The sequence below is a fragment of the Leopardus geoffroyi genome, chromosome D2 (genome assembly GCF_018350155.1).
Source record: "Leopardus geoffroyi isolate Oge1 chromosome D2, O.geoffroyi_Oge1_pat1.0, whole genome shotgun sequence".
Lineage (NCBI taxonomy): Eukaryota > Metazoa > Chordata > Mammalia > Carnivora > Felidae > Leopardus > Leopardus geoffroyi.
In genome coordinates, this window is record NC_059334.1 from 42,801,370 (window position 1) to 42,822,682 (window position 21,313).

Sequence of the window (21,313 nt, forward strand, 5' to 3'; positions counted from 1 at the left end):
ACCTGTGTATTAGTGTTGTACTGATTAAATGAGATAGTGTGTATAAAAAGCTTTTTATTTTATTTTTAAGAGGGAATGCTTATTCTCCCTCAATGCCTATCACCCACACTTCCAATTCAGTGTACAGTACACACAAAGAGGTGCAAAGATGTGTCTTCCACAGAGATCGTTTGCATAGCCCAGACCATATTGGGTTTCCAAGCAAGTATGAACCGCAGGTTTCAGATTTTAAGAGTAAACTAGGGAGTCTAGACTTACACTGTCCAATACAACAGCCACTGGCTACATGTGAGCACTTGAAATGTCACTAGCTCAAAGTGAGATGTGCTGCGTATATAAAATACACACTAGATTTTAAAGACAATGAAAAAAAGAATTTAAAATATCTCATTCATATTTCTACACTGACTCCATGTTAAAAATACACTTTGGATATACTGAGATAAGTACAATATATAATTAAAATCAATAAATTAATTTCAACTATCTTTAGTTAGTTTTACTTTTCTAATATGGTTACTGGGAAATCTATAATCACTTATGTGGCACACATCCTATATGTATTGGGCAGCACAAATATAGAGATAAAATGCATCCCCATATTTTCCTGAAGTCACATTCTATTTCCCATTCTAGTTATTTGTTGGTTACAACAGACAGTCTTCCTTCAGATCATCCAACCAGAGCACATTGCAGCTGAAAGCATAGTAGAGTTTGCCTGCCAGAGGTTACCTGTGGCCACATCATCAGGGGAAATTTGAAACGTTCAGATATTTGATACCCTTCCTCTGTTTGTCTCCCAACCCCACTTCCTCAGGACTTCTACTCATGCTGCTCATGGTGGTGGAGCTTAGATTTCAATTCACAACCAATTAGTAAACCAATGGCCTTTACCTTCAGGTAAAGGAGACTGAATATTTGAGAAGTGACTTCTCCAAGGCCAAACAGAAGAATCTAGACATTCTGACTTTGAGGTCATGCAGACTATAGTGAAAGTTCCAGCCTGCCATTTATTTTCTCTGAAACTTTCAACAAACACTTACCGAGGGCCAAGCATTAGTCAGGTGATAGAGATACAGATAATTATAAAACGAAATCAGCCATGAAGGGACTCAGACTCAATTTGGGAAACTAATATTTACCTCCAGATTTACAATGAAAATTGAAAAAACATCCCATCCAAAAAGTGCCTTGTTCTATATGGATATAATATCTATTACCAGAGTTATCACCCCAGACGACACCCTGTATGAGACATTTTTAGTGCTATGTCTGACACATGGGAGTTGTTGACAGTCCTGTTTTTTCCTCACAACTAAGTGAGCCTCCAGTGCCCTCCAAATGTCTCCCAATGTATTCCCTTTATATATATAAAAATTAAAGTACAGAAGTAGATGTGATATACACTCTCTGATCACACAAATTGTTAGTATTTTTATGACTTAATTTATTGAGTTCTTCTGGCTTTGAAATCTAGCTGTTCCATGTTCTTACCTTGTCAATATCAATAGTCACTGAACAGCCATATGTTCCTTCCTTCACACAAGGAATGTAAATACCTCATCTATAGCAACTATGTGCCATAATATAACATATATTATCCTTCCAGAAATACAATTAGCTTCCCATGTGCAGGTGCCATATTTTATCTTCTACCCTACAGCCTACTATTGCTCTCTGTGCACAGTTGAAACTTGGCAAATGTTTCTTAAGCTATTATTTTGAGTGGTAAGGAAAATTCAATATCTGTAATACAATTTATACCACTTTGTGTGGTATAATAAACATCTTATTTTTTTTAAAGGATCACCTCAGGGACCTAAACTTCCAGGTGAAGGCATCAGTGACTTTAGCTGCCATCTGTCTTTTAAGAACAACAATCTCTGAGGAAGACAACTCAGCGTTTGGCTATTGTCTACATAATTTTCCAGATGTTCAAGAACAAGTTCCCCATTGGGCCCTTAGGAAGATCTAGGCAGAAATAACTATTCTACTACTTCAAGGCGGCCTTCAGAGACGGCACAACTCAAAGGGCTCCAAGGTTTCTTCATTCACTATGATTTCGTTGTTTCTCCCTTGAGTCTTTAACATTGTATTTCCCCTTTGGATTTACAACTCTGTGTACTTGTGCCCATGCCTTTTCCCATCACCAGCTTCTGTGTTGTTCTTTGCTCTCCTTTGATGTAATGAAAATCACCCAAGAAAACCCTCTACAAAGCACGTGTGCCACAGTAGTATGTATGATGAAGCAACACAAAGCCAGCAAAGATCCTAAAATCTTAAGAAACTGAGGAAGGTTATTGAGGAACTGGATAGAACTACAAAAGCCAGTTCTGGTGCAGGAAATGCAGCAGATGACTTTGTGGATTCTGCTCCAGTCCCAAAATCTTGTCCACATAAGACAGAAGTTTGCCAACTGAGGCTGTGAGACAAAGTTTCAGTCCTCAGTGAAAGGCTGCCATGAACTAGATAGGACATCCTACTGGGCAGGGATTAATACAGGACAAGAACATTATCCTTGAACTGAGGATGCATGACAAATTCAGGACCTACAAAACTCTAAAACATCTTTGCAAGGAGACACTTCTGATATCCTTCTAGACACTTCCTATAAGCATCTCCTTGCATAGGGCTCTCGAGGAATATCCCCTTCTCACCTTATCAGAATGAAAAACAGGATTTGAGAAATACAGAAATCTAACTGTAGCCTACTTGCTACAAGAAACCAATATTAACATCATAAATATATTTCATTTACATATGCTTATAAACTTTATATATATAATTGGTATCATACTCCAGAAGTAATTTTCTATCCTTATTTTTCATGTATATTACATAATATAAATTAGCTCATGTCATAAAATGTTCTTTAAAGTAACACTTCTAGTGAAAGACCAATATTCCATTATATGTAGTTTTTGACATAATTTAACACTTTTTGTTAACATTCTTTATAGTCATTATTTAGTGATAATGAAAATACGTGATATGGTATAAAAATACCTGACATGGATATCATTGGTCATAAATTGTTGAAACTTCCTCAGATCACATTAATGCACATGAACATTTTAAAGCCATGACTACATATTGTGAAACTACATTCAAGAAAGTCTTGACCACTTTTCCCACTAAGAAAGCCGGGAATGCAGATTTCAGCTAAACCTTCTCTGATTAAAAATTACTGGTTTTTAACTGGTTGCTAACTAGATATGCAAAATAATGATATCTAATTTCTGTTTAATATGCTTTTTGGATAACAAGGAACATTGTTTTTAAACTTACATTAAGTATGTGACTTTCTTTGAGAAATGACTAGACACATTTTTTGCCCATTACTACCTTAGGTGCTGTCTACTACTACTTAAAATACATGTGTTAGTCCTGTGTACATTAAGAATATCAACATTTCTTCATTTTTTGGTCAATAAGATGCCTGGCTTTCCTTTGTTTTTACCTTTTCAAACATGTTTTGTTGTTTAAATCTTTAATGTAATCAAAGCCATCATCTATTGTCTGGGCAAGCGTCTCGACAGTGTTTATGTGTGGCTAGTAAGTCTTTTTCCTCATAAGTCAAGAAAGATACAAAACACTATCTTCCTTTTTAGAAATATCTTTTTTAATATTTTGTTCAATTGATCCACTTGTAAATCATATTAGTGGGCAGTTATCCATGCCCAAAGGCCATTTCTAACATCAAAATAATTGTAGATTATACTGAAATAAAAGAATGTCATAGGGGCACCTGGGTGGTTCAGTCAGTTGAGCATCTGACTTCAGCTCAGGTCATGATCTCACAGTTCATGAGTTCAAGCCCCACCTATGGTTCTGTGCTGACAGAGCAGAGCCTGGAGCCTGCTTCGGATTCTGTACTCCCTCTCTCTCTGTCCCTCCCCTGCTCACTCACACACTCTCTCTCTCAAAAATAAGTAAGCATTAAAAAAAAGAGAGAGAGAATGTCATAAAATGACCACATGTAGATTTGATAAAAGGAAATTCCATGTTGTCTTAAAAATCTTTTTCCTGGAGAATATGTTAGGAATCAGCAAAATGTTTATAACATAGTATTAACTGTAAAAACACAATTAAAATAATCTTTATGCTTTAATCCCTATTTTATAAATATAACTACATTTACAATTGCAACTATATAAGCAGCTATAAACATGAAATGAATAGAGGTAGAATCTAAACTTACAAATGGTTGTTTCTAAGTTGTGACATTACTACTGATTTTTATTTTATACTCTTCAGTATTTTCCAAATTTTCTACAATAGCATTTATGTCTTTTAAAAATTAAAGTTTCAGGATAGGATGGTTTGAATTGAAAATAAGGTATTGCTTTTTCCATTAACGTTCTAATAAGAATAAACTTTTCCATAGTTCTATTTTTCAAAGCATTTTATAGCAAGCAGTTTTCCTTTATTTCTCTCAATGATAAAAGAAAATAGAAAATAGTTCTCTTGAAGCATAAAGGTCTGAGGTTGCAGGCTACCACCTCCAAACTAACCCCGCATTTAGATTGTGTTGTTTGATTTCCTATGATGTTTTGTATCTTTTCACCCAATTCACGCTATCGTAGGTGATGCTCTCTTGCTTTACAATGCATTTCTGCCCTTCTGTCCCCTTCTTCACCAGTTTCTAACTGTTGACAATATTTAAACTCCTTAGGATGTTTTTCTTGGCCTTCTTGGCTACCTTCCCTCCACCTGCTCTCTTCTGCTTCCTAACACCTTGCAGCGTCATGGTCTGTCTCACTTCTAAATCATGAGCTTTTGTGGGTAGCATCATGATTTATTCTTTGAATAGCATGAGTCCTGATCATTTGTAATACCCAATTTAGTGAGTATGAAATATCTTCACTTGGCTGCAGTACATGCATTTCAATAAACTCTAAAAGGAAAATCTAGTACATCTTCAGTATTAAAAATTACACTTCGGGGCACCTCGGTGGCTCAGTCAGTTAAATGTCTGACTCTTAATTTCAGCTGAGGTCATGAACTCAGGGTCATGGGATCAAGCCCTGTGTTGGGCTCCGCGGGATATGGAGCCTGCTTGGGATTCTCCCTCCCTCTCCCTTTGCCACTCCCAGCTCATGCTCTTGCATTCTCAGATAGATAGATAGATAGATAAATAAAACAACTTAGATCTTCAAATGCTAAACATGCAGTTACTATGGGACACACTAATTCCACTCCTAAGTATATACCCAAGGGATATGAAAACACATGCATACACAAAAACTAGTACATGAGGGCTCACAGCAGCATTATTCTTAAAAGGAAAAAAAGTAGAATAAAGTACTGATGACGTCCGTGATGGCATGGATGAACCTCAAAAACATCAGGCTAAGTCAAAGAAGCCAACCACAAAAGATCATGTGACATGATACCATCGACAAGAATCCAGAATAAGACAATCTATCAAGACAGAGAGATTACTGGTTGCTCAGGGTAGGAGGGGAAGGGGATGTGTGTATATCTGTGTGTGTTTTGTATATGGGTGTGTTAGATGATGTGACTGCTAATGGGTATGACATTTCTTTTCGAGGTGATGAAAATGTTCTAAAATTATGGTGATGAAATTACAGTAAAAGACTATGGTGTTAGTTGTACATCTCTGTAAATATACTAAAAACCACTGAATTGAACACTTTAAATGGATGAACTTTGTGATATGTAAATTATTTCTTAAAAATCTGTTAAAATGTACATACAGTATTACATACATTATATGATGTACCATAGTTAGAGGCATGAAAATCCGCACCTTATCCCTGGGTTGCAGCCTGTCCTCAACCTCTAACCCCCGTCTTTGCTACTACCCACCACTGAGGGAGAAATGTAAGGATATGGTCGGGGATAGAGCAGAAAATACAAGATTTAGGGGCATCTACTGTGATCAGTAATATTTTTAAAGCATTTTTGCATTTTGAAGCTTCAAATTGGCCACATCAAATTGTCCCAAAGTCAAAACAACCTCATCAACTCACCTATATAAAAAAAATGCTACTTCTCCACCTGCTAGCTCCTCAGGGCTCAGTGGTCAGTAGTTTGCTACTCTGACCTTCCACAGACCCTTATTTACGTCTGCATTATGTTGTAGTTTTGTTGGATTTTGTGTACATTCCTCTTGAAAGGCTACTCTAGCTAAACTTGGAGCCTGTAGACCATACTGGATTTATCACAGAACGCTGTCTTCAAAACACTACCTAGAAAATGGTAAGAGTTAATTTTTATGTCTGCTGAATAAAATAAAGGTGGGGGGGGGGCAAAAAGAGATGACTTCATCGCTGACTTTAAAGGTGTGTATTTTCAGGGCACCTGGGTGGCTCAGTCTGTTAAGCGTCCGGCTTCGGCTCAGGTCATGATCTCACAGTCTGTGGGTTCGAGCCCCGCGTAGGGCTCTGTGCTGACAGCTCAGAGCCTGGAGCCTGTTTCAGATTCTATGTCTCCCTCTTCCTCTGACCCTCCCCTGTTCATGCTCTCTCTCAGTCTCAAAAATAAATGTTAAAAAAAAAGTTTAAAAAAATAAAAATAAATAAATAAAAGTGTGTATTTTCCACCTCCCTCCCCTGAGAGATGTTTGGCAATTTATTTGATGCTTTTCAAAAATCCTCGCTAAAATAAAGCAAGAGAAACTGTGATCAGATATCAAAGTGAACCTGCTGCACAGCACTATGAAAATGTGGAATTAAGAAGGAAGAAGAGGGGCGCCTGGGTGGCGCAGTCGGTTGGGCGTCCGACTTCAGCCAGGTCACGATCTCACGGTCCGTGAGTTTGAGCCCCGCGTGGGGCTCTGGGCTGATGGCTCAGAGCCTGGAGCCTGTTTCCGATTCTGTGTCTCCCTCTCTCTCTGCCCCTCCCCCGTTCATGCTCTGTCTCTCTCTGTCCCAAAAATAAAAAAAAAATAAATAAATAAACAAACAAAAAAAAAAAAAAAAAAAAGAAGGAAGAAGAGTTTTAAGTCACGTGAGTGGAAGCAAAGCAAATATCCTGGATGTTCTAATTTTACCTGAATGAAATCAAGGGCTAGGCAAGTTGAGCTTGAGGATCTTTCTTGCTAGCTTTTATAAATCTGAAATTTATGAGCAAGTCTTCTTGGTGCTCTGCCCTTCCAGACCCAGTACCGTGCTTTCCACACCCTACATTTCTACCAACTTCCAGAGAGATGACAAATGACAATGAAAGAAATTGTCAGGAGACAATGGTCCCTATGAGGTCCACATATTTACTTGCTTGGAATTAAAATGCTCAGACTGCAGATTCACTCCCATCCTCTGTATTTATGGTTCCCTCTGCCTTGAAGCAAGCACAGTGAGTGCAGTGATAAATCGGCTGAAAGTCTGTCTCATTTCCAGGCAGACCCTGTAAATTCCTGAGCTGTTCTTTGCAACCCTTCATTCTGACTTGTAACATTCAACAACACTGTCAATGACACACAAGGGTCTGCAGGCCCTTTTCCTCCAGCTGAGCAGTGGCCAAGGGGCCCTGGCCTCTCACCACTTCCAGAGTGTCACACATCACCACTAAACCACAGCATTAAGCCCTCCTCAATGAAGATGATGTGCTTGTCCTCCCAGTCAAGACCTTGGTCTAAAATGTGGCCAGTACTGAGTGGGGCATGACCTCATCTGGATGTGTTTGATGCCGGAGTAGACAAACGTTGAGAATAGTACAAGTCCTAGATACAGAGTCCTCTCTCTACTTAGGAAAACACCTCAACATATCAATTCTCTTGGGAAGTTTATATGTGTCTGCTCTCTGCCAGCGCTTTTATAGAAGTTGGGGAAACAGAAGCAAACAAAACAGAGTCCTTGATCTCCTGGAGCTTAGATTCTACTGCCTCAGTTTTATTCACTGAGTAAATGAAGGGATAAATTAATGTTAAGCATAATCCTCTCCCTCATAAGAGGTTAGTTATGCCATGACTGTTTAAATTGTACCTGCCCCTCCAAGCCAGGCTATAATACTACTTTTACAGCACAACTCAATTAGTGAAAGCAAGCCAAATGATAAAACAGGTTTCTGAGATTGTATCTCTGTAGCTTTTCTTACATGCAGGGCTTGGCCCCCAAATCCTGGCTTTCGTTAACAACTCTAAACCTTTTCTCTGAACCAGTACCGTCTTATCAGGCCTCTATACATCCTGCTTACTGGAACCTCAATGTTCACACATAATTTTTCAGCTTTATTTTCTCTTTCCATTTTTGTTGTCTATAATAATTGGGTATAAATCAAGTCTAACTCAGGGCAGCACAGAAGTTCACCCACCCCCTAGTCAAGCATCCACCTTCCCCTCTGCCTCCCCTCCTGGTGGAGCCAGACCCATATAAAATGAATGTTTGCTTCCCTGGAACCTAGAAAACAAAACAAAGTGGGAAAATAAGAACTCACTTTTCTCCTATTCCCTAAACAAGGGCACGCTTTGTTTCTAGGTGTTTACTTACAAAAACTGGACAATAAAACTATTAGAGGCAATATTAGCATCTGTGGTAAAGGAGGCAGAGAAGCTATATTTGTACTCGAGGAGTCACTGTTCTAGCAGTGTTTGCTGGGAGGGGAGTCCTGTTATCAGCCTGAACAGGAGCCTACCACTCAGGGGTTCTGGAAAGCTGAGCCTTACCCAATCCCCACAATATAGTGAGGGCCAGAAGCATAGGAAAAAAATCAGAAATCAAACACCAAATACTTCAAAAGCAATGCATGAATAAGAAACATCATCATGGGCACAGGATCATTAAAATGCTAAGGGATAGGTAGTTAAAAAAGGACCAAAGGTAAGAAGGAAAGGCAATACTTAGTCCTGTGCCACGTGTTGAGCACTTTTACATACAATACTTCATATAATCTCCATAAGAATTTTTGTGAAATTTATATTATTAAAACCCATCTTGAGAGGGAACAAATCCCCAAGGATCTTAGAAATGAACCAACATAAATAAAATCACCCACATGATAACCACAGAGACGGGATTAGAACTCACGGTTCTCTGACACCAGGAGATCCACGCTGCACTTTCTGTAGCTTTACCATTAGAGCAGAAGAACAACATTGCTACTTCACATGAGAAACTTCCACTTTCCTTTACTCTTTTTTCTCCAACCTGATGAGACACTAAATTATTTGACCCACTGGAAGACCGTAAGGGAGGGGGAACATAAATTACTACTTACTGTTCATAACTATATACCTCGTAACAGAATCAAATTAAACCAAAGTGAAAACATTGTAGGCTAAATATTAAATGATCTTTTGGGTTCATCTCCATGTACTGTCCAACAGCCTATACTAAAACTGATTTGCCAGTATGATCTGTCCTTTGTCCTTCCAGAACAAAATCATCACTAGCTCTCTGCACATCTATTAACAACTGCTTTTAATGATGTTTTAATATGGTGCTCCTGCCTGAAACACATCTTTCTAAAATTATAAGACCTTAGAATAGTAGTAAAGTTGGGAATTCTCCCATACTCAGGAAGGCAAGTATCCCACCCCATATGCCAACTTCCATGGATGGAAATGGCTTCAAGAACACTGTGTTGAGGAGTATGATAAGGACAGCTCCCAGCTCCAGAGATGTGGTATGCCTTGGAATATGGGGGATGCCATCAAGGAGTAGGAGATATTTGCCAACCTTCAACTGGCCTGATATTCCAAAACTAGAGAGGGTTCCTCATGATAAAATATAAGTATTATTTCATACACACTACCTATTTTCATCTTCTTAAGCTCTCAATGGTTTTGGTGTCACTATTATTGCCATTTTATGATAAAGTTAAGAAAACTTTTTTTTATAAAAAAGTTAAGACGCCCAGGAAGGTTAAAGCTTTGTCCAAATTCTTTTCTAATATTGAACTAATTTGTGACAAGTCAAGTGTGGTGGATCAAAGCCACACTTCTTCCTGGAAATGACTCATTATCTCAGATTTTATTTGAGCTGTGAGTGTGGATGGGAATGTATGCATCGTGTGTGTGTGTGCGCACGCACACACACATGAATGTATGAGTGTGTTTCCCCTTAGAGGACTCACTTGTGGATCCCACCTGTACAATCACATACTGGATCCACCTACCTCTAGGCTAATCTACACCATGTGCAGACTCCCATTCAAACCGCATCTCTGACGCTTCCTTAGCTGTATCGTGATGATCCCCATAGACAGGATAAATATACACAGGCAACTATTTAAGATCTTTGGTGGCACCGCTTTAGAAATGTTAAGTATGCTCTTTGAGCTTATAGTGTTGACATATTTATACATTTTTTTTTCTTGGCCCTGACTTTTTTCTTCTACTTTGACTTCATTTAGTCTTTGATACACATATACATACACATATATATGGTGCTACAATATGTGAGATATTATTCTAGGCAGGAATACGAAGTGAACAAAACAGCTAAAAATCCCTGCCCTTGTAGAGCTTACTTTCCTACAGCGGGAGTCAGAGAAGAAACAAAGTAATAAATCCTGTGGTATGTCAGGAGCTGAGAAGCACTGTGGGAAGTAGAGCAGCAGGGGAAGATTTAAAGAGATGCGGGTGGGGATGCAAGTGTTACTTTTAATCAGGACCGTCAGGGCAGGCCTCTTTGAGAAGATAAAACCTGAGCAAATACTAAAAGGAACAAACGAGAATAGCAAGAAGACGTCTGAGGAAGAGGAAACAACCAGCACAAAGACCCTAAAGCACAGGCATGCTTGACACACATAAGACACAGCAGGAAAATATATTCATGTAGCTGGAGCAGAGTCTAAAGAGGAAAATAACAGAAGGCAAGGTCAGGGGGGTTTGAAGGCTGTAAATCATGCAGGGTTATTAAAAGGACTTTGTCATGTACTCTGAGCAAGACAAGGAAATACTGGAAGAATCTGAGTAAGGGAATGACTTCATATGACCTGCTTTTTACAATTCAAGACGCTGTGTTTAGAATAGATGGTGTAATGGCGGTAAGGTTTCGGAAGCACGAAGTCAGTTTGAACACTACTGCAGACATTCAGATTACAGGTTATGTTGACTTGGGTTAAGACAATACCAGAGGAGGTGGTAATGTGTTGTCGCATGCTGAATACATTCTGAATAGAAATCCAGTAAGATTTCCTGACACTTCAGATGAAGAGTGTAAATGAAGGACAGCAGTCAAGGAAGATTTCTAAGTTTGGCCTGAGCAACATGAAGGAATTAATTGCCAATAATTGAGATGGGGGAAGCAAATTTAGGGAAGGCGAGCAGGATTCCAAATTTCTGCTTAGGCATATGAAAGTTGAGAAGCCTATTAGATTTCTAAGTGGAAACTTTAGTTGGACTTGAGTGGAAAATCTAGATGAAGTAAAGGCTGAAAGTATAGCTCTGGAATTTATCAGAATACAGATGCTATATAAGCTTTGTAGAGTACACCAAAAGAGAGGTTTCAAAGAGAAGACCATCATTCCCTGGGAAACTCCAACATCCAGAATTTGGATAAAGGGGGTGAAACGTGAACAAAGAAGACAGAAGAACAACAAAATAGCGTGCTGCATCACAAAAGTCAAGCAAGAACATGGCTTGTAGAAGAAGATTTTGTATTTTGCAGTACTGACAAGTTGAGGGATTTGAGGAGGAAGACTGCATTTGGCAACATGCAGCTCATAGGTCACTCTGAAGACAGGAGGTTTAGGTGGAGTTTAGGTTTAGTGGAGTCGTATGAATATGAACCAGATAGGATTCAGGGGAAGATAGGGAGATGAAGAAATGTCACTTTCAATGGAAAGTTCTTTGCGGGCAAAATAAGATAAAGGTGAGGATTGTAAACTGTGAAGTCAGTGTACTGTACCTGATTTCAAATCATGGCTCTGTCACTTGTCACTTCAAAAAGCTGGGGACATTATTTTGCCTGCTAAGCCTAAGTTTCCTCATCTGGAAAAAGTTCAGCTATTAGTAGTACCTATTTCATTCATGTTCTGTGGAAATTAAACAAATATATGTGAACTATTTAGCAAAGTACCCTGCATATACTAGCTTTCAATAAATGTTAGCTATTACGACTATTTCTATTATAATCATTAATAGCTTTACATTGAGGCATTTTACTGTGAAGGGGAACGCTGAAGTGGGAATTAAAGCTACATTTAAGTAGCTTTAAATGTAGTTCTAGTTCTTGCTACAAATATGCATACAAAATAGCATGCAAACATCACGTCCCACAAACATTACTTGAGATAGGAATAAAAATACCCATGGTGCACATATTCTGTAAACTTACAATTGCTTTCCTTTTTAAGATTTGAATATAACAGCACTTGTGATGTCCCTGGAAACATCATTAAACAAGATTCACCTGTATAGCCATTCAGATCAAAGAACATAGTTCTTTGGAGAGAGCTTTCAGAAGCACAGAGCTTAGGTCTTTATAAGCTACTAAACTGTCAGATAATTCAAACTGTCATTGACACATCATTCCTTAAAATAAGTATATGATGTTTGCCTGGAAACTATTTCCCTGTACCCACCTTTCTTTGGGTTCATGATGTTTTTGATCCAGAATTTTACATGAGGGTCAACTAGCATTTATTTCTCTACTATGAGAGAGTCTAAAATGTCAGTAAGTTCAACAAAAAACAACACAATGAACTGATCCCCAGAGCCACGCAATACAAAAACTGGATTGCAATCCAGGGACTGAGCCACTTCATTGCCAAAATGAACATACAAACAAACAAACCTGAGGAAATGTCTAATTTAAAAACTGAAGTAAAAAAAAAATCAAATATTCCTTATTTCAAAGCCAGATTTCACCACATTTTATTTCCTGGCCCAGGCAACAGCATCTACACACTCTTTAGGCCATTAGGTACCACTGTAACACTGAACTCATTAACTCAGTGATTCCAAAAGATATTCAGGGGGTAGAGTTTTCAGATTCTGGATACTGTGAATGAGGGGAAGATGGATTTAGTGATGGCATCCATAAGAAGGGGATGCAGGAGAATGACCAAAATTGAGGAACAAAATCATGAGTTTGGTTTGCAACATAATGAATTTGAGACTCTTGTGAGATCTCTAAGATGTCAAGAAAGTATTTGGTTACAAGAATAAGCTGTTCAAAGAACAAGTGTGGGCTAGTGATAAAAGCTGGGGAATAACAGCATGTAATTTACCACTTGCTGCCTTAAATCCAGGAGAAACGAAGCAGAATGACAAGAGATTAGACTAAGACTCTAAGCCTAAGACTAAAGCCTGAAGAGCTCTCACATTCAAAACTCAAGTAGGGTAGGCAGAGCTGGTTAAAGTATCTGGGGAGAGCCTAGAGTAACACAAGAAAGACAAGAGAGTGGTTATGCAAACAAGTGTCAAGAAATTGATCATATTCAATTTGTGGAATTCCTTGAATGATTAAGTAAAACGAAAACGGAAACCCACTGGAATTGGCTCATGCAGGTCACTGCTGATCTCAAAGGAGAACTTTGATGAACTATAGGCATAGGTCAAACTAGAAAGTGTTAAGTGTGAGGGGAAATTGAGAAAACACATACCTCCCTCTTCTGATAAATTGGAGAATGAATATAAGGAGAAAAATATCCTTTTCAGCAAGATTGTTGTTGGTAAAAGGAATCACTAGTACTTTCTGTACGTGGATTTTGTATCCTGCGACCTTACCAAAAGGAAATCAAGGAGACAATACAATAGCATCAAAAAAGGAAGAAAATATTTAGGAACATATATAGGGATAAATTTAACCAAGAAGGTGAAAAGTCTGTATACTGAAAAGTATAGGACACTGACAAAAGAAATTGAAGAAGACACAAATAAATGGAAAGATATCCTATTTTTCATAAACTGAAAGAGTTAACTGTTAAAATGTTCATACTACCCAAAGTGATCTATGGAATCAACGCAATCTTTATTAAAATTCCAATGGCATTTTTCATAGAAAGAGAAAAACAATCCTAAAATTTACATAAACCATTAAAAAAAAAAAACACCTCTGAATAACCAAAGCAATCTGAGAAAGAACAAAGGTGAAGGCAACAAACTTTCTGATTTCAAATGATATTACAAAGTGATAGTAATTAAGCAGTATGGTAGTGGCACAAAAACAGACACGTTCACTAGAGGAATAAAAACAAAGCCCAGAAATAAGGCCAAGCATATATGCTCAAACAATATTCCACAAGGACTCCAAGAATACACAATGAAAAAAAGAATGGTCTACTCAATAAATATTGTTGGCAAGGGCACCTGGGTGGCAAAGTCAGTTAAGCATCCGACTTAGGCTCAGGTCATGATCTCATGGCTCATGAGCTGGAGCCCCACATCAGCTTCTGTGCTGAGTGCTCAGAGCCTGGAGCCTGCTTTGGATTTTGTGTCTCCCTCTCTCTCCACCCCTCCCCTGCTCACACTCTCTCTCACCAAAATAAACAAACATTAAAAAAAATTTTTTTAATGGTGTTGGGAAAACTAGATATCCACATTCAAAAGATTAATATTGGACCATATATTGCACCATAAATAAAAACCAACTCAAAATGGATTAAAGGCTTAAAAATAAGACCTAAAGCCATAACACTTCTGGAATAAAACCTAAGGAAAACCTTCCTTGGTATTCGTTTTGGCAATGATTTTTTTTTAATATGACACACAAAGCATAGACATCTAAAGCAAAAATAAATGTGGTGTACTACACCACACTAAAAAGCTTCTTCATAGCAAAGAAAAATATCAAAGAAATACAAAGGCAATCTATGGAAAAGGAGAAAAGATTTGCAAACCATGTAACTGATAAAGGGGTTAATAACAAAAGTAGGTAAGGAAACCAAACAACTCGATGGCAAAAATCCCCAAATAACCGGATTGAAAAATGGGCAAATTGCCTAAATAGGCATTTTTACAAAAAAGACATACAAATGGCTAACAGGCATATGAAAAGGTGCTCAACATCACTAATGGTCAAGGAAATGCAAATCAAAACCACAATAAGATAACAGCTATCTTAAAAGATGTGAGGTGTTATCAAAAAGACAACATATAACAAGGGTTGGCGAAGATACGGAGAAAAGAGAATCCTTGTGTACTGTTGGTGGGAATGTAAATTGATATAGCCATTATGGAGATTTTTTGAAAAATTAAAACTAGAACTACCATATGATCCAGCGATTCCACTTCCAGGTTTTTAACCAAAGGAAATGAAATCAATACCTTGAATAGATGTCTGTGTTGCCATGTTCACTGGAACATTTCAGCATTATTCACAATAGCCAAGACATGGAAACAACCTAAGTGTCCATCCACTGATGAATAAAGAAATAGTGATATTCATCAGTGGATGGACACACATATATAATATGTACATGTATACATATAACTCTTTTTCTTAAATGTTTATTTTTAAGAGAGAGCACACACGCACGAGTCGGGGAGAGGCAGAGAGAGAGGGGAACAGAGGATCCAAAGCAGGCTCCCATGCTGATAGCAAAGAGCCTGATGTATGACTCAAACTCAAGAACCACGAGATGACCTGAACCAAAGTCCGATGCTTAACCAACTGAGCCACCCAGACACCCTATATATCACTCTTTAATAAAGGAGGAGAACCTGTCATTTGTGACATAACAGATAAACATGGAAGACATTATGCTGAGCAAAATAAGCCAGGCACAGAAAGAAAACTACTACATGGTCTCATATGTGGAACCTAAAAAAGTCAAATTATAGAAACAGAGAGTAGAACCATGGTTATCAGGAGTGGGGAGGTGGGGGAAATGAGATGTTGGTCAAAGGGTACAAAGTTGCATCTATGTAGGATTTAAAAGTCCTAGAGATAGGACCTATCTCTAGGTCCTATAGAGACCTATAATTAATAATATTTTATCTTATGCTCGAAATTTTCTAAGAGAGTAGATGTCAGGTGCTCTGGACACACCAAAAAAAAAAAAAAAGTAACTATGTGAGGTGAGAGACGGATATGTTAATTAGCTTAACTGTAATAATCATTTCACTATTTATACCAAAACATCATGTTGTGTTGTCAACTCAAGTTCAATAAAGCTGAAAAAAATTTTAAGGCCCCCAAAACATCATGTTACAGAACCTATAAGACAATTTTTATTTTTAAAAATAAGGGGAAAGGTAGAACACAGCTAAAGTAGGGAGTGGACTCTAGATACTTTGCTTTGGCTTGGTTTTATATTACCATCTGCCCTGATATAACAGAGTGTAGATACAAAAAGGATGACATGGGATAATATAGGTGAAGTTTCCTGAGAAGGGAGGGAGCAGGGACTTGGAAACAAGATGCCCGATGGAGTAGCCATAAATAGAAGGATGGCTATCTCCTCAGAGAGAGAGGGAGAGAGAATTGGTGCATATAGAGGTTGGTTTTATAGGTCTATGGCTTAAAATTGAGGAAGGTTCCGTCAATGGCTTCAGTCTCCCATCTGAGAATTAGGAAGAAGGTAGGAGGATCAGAATTTTGAGGAATGTGAAGCCCGGAAACAACCTTGGGAGAGGGAATTAAGTGGAAAGCAATGGTCATGAGTGGAGTGATTCTAACTAATTTTCATCAATTGCCTAGAAAAAGGAAGATAACTAGAAAGTTGTGTTTATTTAGAGTAGATGGTTTACTAGCATAAGACGGGAAGGCCAAGATACAAGCATTGAGGACATTAGGACAAGAAAGCATTGGCAGGGAAACAAAAACAGATTTTAGTAAGGAACCAAAGAAGACAGGTCAAGATTCATGACTTATTCCTTATTGTATCACCAGCAACCATCACATCCATAGTGTATGGTTAAGGACTTACAAATGGTCTGTTGAAAACAACAACAAAACAACGCTGTAGGGCAACTCCTCCTCTCTTGAAAATAGCTGTAAACTCCAGGGAAGGTAGAGTGTCAAAACAAGATGATAAGTAAATTTACTTCCAAAAACTTTGGAAACTCTGCTTGGACAATCGGAATCCATTGATTTTAACATTACAACCCACACCCATTAAACGAACTTGGATTATAAATGTAAATGCTATTCTATACAAATATACTTGTGGAAATAATTTAGGAAAACATTGTACTAGAAACCTTAAGTCAAGGAAGAATGATTATAAACTATTAGAGCCATTTTAAAATTATTAGTTTGCATTCCTTCCCAATTTCTTAATGCTTAATATCTTTATAAGTGGTTGTTTAGTCACGTAGTCACTGTGATTTCAGATTCCAAAACACTGGGAGCACCTGGGTGACTCAGTCACTTAAGCTTCTGACTCTTGATTTCAGCTCAGGATCAAGTCATGATTTCCTTGTTCAGAAAGTGGAGCCCCACCTCAGGCTCCATGCTGACAGAAGGAGCCTGGTTGGGATTTGCTCTCCCTCTCTAGTTCTCCCCAAATCGTGCTCGCTCTCTCTCTCAAAATAACCATAAAAAGAAAAATCCAAAACACCAGATTGGGCTTTCTTCATGAGATAAATGTAAACATTTAAATACAGAGCTGCTAATGGTAAATTATGTGGATCCTGAGAAACTTACCAGAAGATCATGGGGGAGGGGAAGAAAAAAAACAAGGTTAGAGAGGGAGGGAGCCAAAACATAAGAGACTTTTAAAAACTAAGAACAAACTGAGGGTTGATGGGGGGTGGGAGGGACAGGAGGGTACCTTTTGGGATGAGCACTGGGTGTTGTATGGAAACCAATTTGATAATAAATTTCATATTTATAAATCAATCAATCAATCTCAGGTATTTTCACATGTCTGTTGGGTCTTCAAATGTATTCTATGATGACTCCCCCTCCCCAGATTAAAAACAAAAACAAAAAAAAAGTCCAAATAATTTGGCTTGACATTCATGCCTTCCTCAAGTTGATCCCAGCCAAACTTTCTCACCTTGTCACTTTTCCCACCCTCCTTGCCCTCTACTGCATTGTTTCCTTTCAGCAGCTTCAGAACCCTGGGATTTCTGACTCCCCCCAACCAATTCTTACTTGGCTCCCACGCCTGGGATACTCCCTGCCATTCTCTACCTGTTGAAATTTACTTCATCCTAAAGAGTGAGTTGTTGCCAGCTCAGGGATGTGTTTTCACATGTCCATGCCCCTCTACCCATAAAAAGGCATTCCTCTTCCTTAGCGATTCTCTAGTGTTCTCTCTTAACATATTGGACCTCCCTACAGTACTTTACCAGGATTTGCAAAAACAAAAAACAATAACAAAAAATAATTCTATAATAATCATTATTTGGCAAATTGGCATGAAAACAGCATTTTGTATTGAAATCCAAAGAGAAAACAAAAACAAATGATTTGAAGAGGAAAATTAAATTTTGTTTCCTTAAACTGAAAGATCTGTCTTTCCTGATGGCTAGGAAAAAACTAGAAGATGCTTTGCATCTTTTCTATTCTAAATTTAAAAGCAGCCATTGCTAAAGGTACTAAAAAGAAGGAATCCATGATTGCTGAGATGACTTTGTGTATTATAACCACAGTATCTTTGAAATGTAACAATTGGATTCTAGGATTCAAAAACACTCTTCCTATAGCATAGCAGCAAAGGTCCAAAAGAATGCATTATTGCTGGAATATCCCAAATGTAACTGGGAACTTGTAATTCATGGGCACTTTCACATCATTGTTCTTATTTGTGAAACTATTTTTATTGAAATACACCAAGCATATAGAAAATGGCACACATTATACTTACATATCTAGATGAATTTTTTTTTTAATGCTCATTACCATGCAGATAAAGATCTAGATATCTGGATCAACCATCCAACTCAAGATATATGAGTGCCCCTAAAGTCTTTTTGTGCTTTTTCCTTGCTACTGATGTTCCCAAAGATAACCACTACTTTGGGGGGGGGGGTGGTTGGGAGGTTGAGCTTTGTATAATTTTTTGAATTGCATACAATTGCATACAATTGCATACAATGTTGCAATGTTGCATACAACTAATGCAATGTTGCATTAGTTTCACATGTACAACATAGTAGTTGCATTAGTTGCATTAGTTTCACATGTACAACATAGTAGTTCATATTTCTCTATATGTTATGCTGTGCTCACCTCAACGCTAGTACAATATCATTGGCTACATTACCTATGGGTCTACTTTCATTCCCATGAGTTATTTATTCCATAACTGGAAGCCTGTGTCTCTCCCCTTTCCCCATTTTGCCCACCACTCCCCTTCGCTCTGGCAACCTGATTCAGCTTTTATTTGTTTACTCATTTGTTTTTAGATTCCACATGAGCCACTATTTTGATCTTTAGTAACCATAGATTAATTTTGTTTATATATTTAATAAAACGGAAGCATACATAAAACACTTTGTGTCTGATTTCTTTTCCTAAAAGTAAACTCGTTGCACACAGCAACAGTTGTTTTCATTGTTAACTAATATTCTATTATATAAGTATACCACCATTCTTTTCTCTTTCCATTAATGATGGACATTTGAGTTGTTTTCGTTTGGGGACTATTGTAAATAGTGCTGTGATGAATATTTCTTTACATGTCTCTTAATGAATATATTTATGAACATTGGTTAGATACTTAGGAATAGAATTGATGGGTCGCAGGATATGCTCAACATACAGTTATCTTCAGTAGATACAGAGAATTAGTTTTCCAAAGTTGTACACTTTACACTCCCATCCTGTGTTAAAATTCATGCAACTACACACCCTAAGGATGTCCTTTTGTACATTTTAGAAATTCTGTGTACACTGCAAATTTTCTTTTTAATTTGCATTTTCCTTTTAAAAAATGAAGTAGAGCTACTTTTCAAACAGGTATGTCCCTTTCACTTGGATATCCTCTTTGTGAAGTAGCTGATCAAGTTTTTGTCTACTTTTATTTATTTTTGTATATTTTAGATTGGATTTTCTATTTTTTTATTGATTTGTAGGAGTTCACGTAATGTGAAATATGTGGATTTATTTTTGACATGTTAAACCAACTTTGCATTCCTGGAAAATTGCTAAGTTAGTCACCCTGAGCATACTTGGCCTTACTATATGCAATCGTTCATAATGTTTCACTAATTATCTGCTTTTGTTTAGGATTTTAGATATTTCTATGTGAGAGAGACGTTTTTTTCTTCTTCATTCTAATATCATTTTCATGCTGTTATACAAGGTTATTCAGACTTTGTAAAATAAGTTCATAAGTGGGTTCTCTTTCATTTTATTAGAGTTTATACACATTTGAGTAGTATGCCTTCCTTACATATTTGGAAAAAGTCACTAATAAAACTACGTGGAAATAGAAATTTCTTTGTAGGAATGTTTTCAAATTAGAGTTTCTATTTTAGAATTTTATATAGTTTATATAAACTATTAAAGTATCTTTTTCTTCTTGTGTCACTTTTTAGAAATAGTGTTTCCTAGGGATGTGTTTATTGTATTTGGATTTAAAAAGCTATTTTAATAATGCTGTTACAAATTTTTAATGCCTGGACAATCTATACGGATGCTCCTTTTTATACCTGATATTGAGGGTTTACCTTCTCTCATTATTTCTTATCAATTTTTGCAGGAGTTTGTCATTTTTTTTTTCCTTCCAAAAAGACACCATTGATTTTCTTCACTCCCTCTGCTGTAGGTTGCTTTCTATATCATTAATTCTTGTTCTTATCTGCTTTGCTTTCTTCTTTGTACATTATTTGAATTTAATTTGCTGTTCTTTGGCTCCTTGAGATCAATATACAGAACAATGATTTTAAGACTTTCTCTTTTGCAATATATGTTTAAGGTTAACATGTCTTTTTATTGTGGTTAAATTAATACCCCTGAAAGTCATAGATCTTAAGTGTGCACTTTGATGAATATTGACAAATGTACTTATCCATATAACTACCATCATAATTGAAATATTGACCATTTTTTTCTAACATATCAGAAAGCTCCCTGATATTTTCCTGTACTTCTGCAATCCCTAGAGACAACTGCTGTTCTGATTTCTAAGCCCATAAATTCTGCTTGGTTCAAACTTCAGACAAATAGAATCACACAGTATATATACTATTTGTTGTCTCTCTTTCAATGTGTTGTATTTTTTATCTTTTAAAATGTTTGTTCTTTCAAAATTAAATTTGCACAGAGTGAAAAAGACACAGACCTTAGGTGCATAATTCAATGAATTCTGACAAATACATAACCTATCTTCTCAATCGAGATACGGAACAATAGAACACATAAAAAAGTACCCTAATGTAACCTAGACAACCACTTTGCTGATTTATATCCTGTAGATTAGTTTTGCCTCTAATTTCATGTAAATGCAATATACAACATTGTGTGTACTATGTATATAGACCTCTTTGTATCTAGTTTCTTTTACT